This window comes from Sinocyclocheilus grahami, unplaced genomic scaffold (genome assembly GCF_001515645.1).
Source record: "Sinocyclocheilus grahami isolate Dianchi unplaced genomic scaffold, SAMN03320097.WGS_v1.1 scaffold1580.1, whole genome shotgun sequence".
NCBI lineage: Eukaryota > Metazoa > Chordata > Actinopteri > Cypriniformes > Cyprinidae > Sinocyclocheilus > Sinocyclocheilus grahami.
This window is the reverse complement of record NW_015506759.1, coordinates 10,446-13,295: the sequence shown is the minus strand read 5'-3', so window position 1 is coordinate 13,295 and position 2,850 is coordinate 10,446.

The following is a 2,850-nucleotide window of genomic DNA, read 5'->3' as shown; positions in this document are numbered from 1 at the left end:
GTACTACAGCAAAGCATATAAATAAATCAAAACCATATAACCCCGCAAAGCAGTCGACATTACCGGTTAAGAAAGGATAACTGCTAAAGTGCAGAAGTTACTATGGCAATGGCCTTTGCGGAACACTGTTCACTGCTAGCATTCGACCATTTAGGTATGGCTTGCAAAGCTGCCTTTTCAGATTCTGTGGCAGCAACAAACTTCCACATGCACCGCACCAAGTGCACAGAAATGATTAAGGGAGTATTGGCTCCATATTTTCGGAAGATGATAACATTAGATGTGGGAGATGAGAAGTTCAGTCTGCTTTTGGATGAGTCGACTGATGTCAGTGTCTTAAAATACCTAGGTGTGGTGATTCTGTATTTTAGTGCTAAAAAAAGAACACGTGTCCACATATCTTGGGCTGGTTGAACTGAAGGCGGGCGAATCAAAATCAATAGCAAAGGCAATAGTTGAGTTTCTCGAAAAGTGTAACCTTTAAAAAAAGAGAATCTTCAGTAGGGATGGGCGATATGGGCTTAAAAATATATCTCCATAATTTCTTATATTTATTGCGATAACGATATCAATGACGATAATTTAGGGAATCCGGTTTCTTTAGAGAAAAGTATTATCTTTCCTATTTTTACCCCAAATTGGGTGTTGTGAGCATTACTGAGTACACACTTAATGTAATGACTGTTTAATTCACACTGGAAGCCGGAGGGCGCCCTTGCGCTGAAACTCCACATATGCAGAGTAGAAGTAACACTCCCAAAAGCTTTGTAAGCCTAAATTGATTGTTGCTCCATTGGTGGCACTGGGACTATGATTTACTTAGGCTTACGATGCTTTTGGGAAATGCAGCCCAGCAGAGTTCCAGAGCTCCAACCCTAATCAAATACACCTGAACCAGCTAATTGAGGTCTTCAGGATTACTAGAAACTTACAGCTAGGTGTTTTAGAGCTAGCTAGAGATACACTTTTGCAGGGCAGTGGCCTTCCAGGAGTGGAGTCTGACACATGTGCTGTAAATGAAATGGTCAAGGTTTGTCTGGTTAGCATGACCAGCTAGCCCCTGATGTTAGAAGTAACTGTCTCATTATATGGGTGAAAGCACCTTTGTACTTTTGACAGTCATTCATTCGTCATATTATTGTAGAGTTACAGATTTAAAGCATCTTAAAAGAGATTTTGTAATATAAAGTGATCAGTCACATGGTGTTATGACTCGAATACTACACAAAGAAAAATAAGCTTTATTTGAGAAAAAATGCCACTGAAGTTGTTGAAAATGGCACTTTTTAATTTAATTTTCTTTCATTTGGTTGTTCACCTTTGAGGCAAACTCATTTATCACAGAACAGTTGAGTGATTAAAAGTACTGCTTTGAGAAAATGTTCAGGTACTGCGATGCGCCTTTGCATGGCAACACTGTTATTTCACTGAAAAATATAATTTGCATTATAGTACAAATATATAGTCGCATCATAGCAATTCTTAGTTAATTACTGCCCAAAAGGGATGAAAAATAAAGAAATGATTAACTACTGATCAACTGCATGATAATATAAACATTACAACAGAAAATTGTATTTATGACAGTAAAATTATTAAGATATTGACATACGAAAACAGGATACAATGTTTGTAAAAAATAAAGATGTGATATTAAGAGAAGTTGTTCTTAGGAATGACTTCAGATTCTTTTGCTAGAGCTGGAAATGACTACTGACTGCACTTTTTATTTGCACACGTCACCACATTTAATTTTCACACTTCTCATGTTCTCACGCCACATGTCCATTTTCTCTTGCAGTGAAAACACATCGCAGAGCAAAGAGGACAAGACAGTAGGTTACTTCCGATAAGAAACAAAATCTAAGCTTTCAAAGAAAATAATAAATATCATATTTGACAGTAATATCACACTTTGATGTGATCTCTCTCTCTTTTTTTTGACAAGCACAGTACTGATGGGTATTTCATGGTAAAGCTGTTCCTTGTAAAGCAGAAGTCAAACTGTGAATGTCGTACGTGTAGAAACGGAAAAATACTGTTAAACCTCATGCTATTGACACATCAAGATAAACGCACACGCACTGACATTAACCACAGATGTCCAGTAATAGACTCGTGCTCTTGCAGACTCTGCTTGTCTATCCAACAGACCAACCCACATCTCTGTGCAGATGGAAAAATATCAGACCACAGCAGGTTTTATTTTTGACTCTCAAACTGAGCTGCTAGAGCCTCAAACTGGCAGGGGCCTCTACAATTAGTAGAACAAAAGGACTTTTCTTTTCTTTTTTATTACAGAAGAACAGTAAATGCAGTACTAATATTTTTCTTAATATCTTTAGTTACGGATGTAAATAAGCAAATTAAAGTCACAACACTTACAGAGATGAAATTATTTTGGAGCAACATTTACCGTAGATACTGTATCTATGTCATTTACTGTGAACCGAGCAGCTCTTGAGACACTGAAAATAATGGAACATGAGCTGCTGTGTTAATGAACACAGTGCCATGTTTCACTTTGAGAAATGCAGTGCATCAGATTGCATATTGCCGATTTTGCCATTTAATAATCACATTTATATTCTCACAACCTTGCATTGCTAGAATTCATGAAAACATTGCTGGCCAAGTGGTGAGTTTCATTTGCTGGGGGCTTAAAACTATGAAAAAACAAAAAAAAATATTTCAGAATTAATTGTAAATTCTGCTGCTGTATGTGGTGATTTTTACTAATCCCAAAATTCAGCCATAGACTCAGGAACTGCTGGGTGTCACAGGAGATTCCTAGTAAAATTATCACTTAGATAAATCTGTTAAAAAAGTTTGAGACCGTTTGAAAATTGA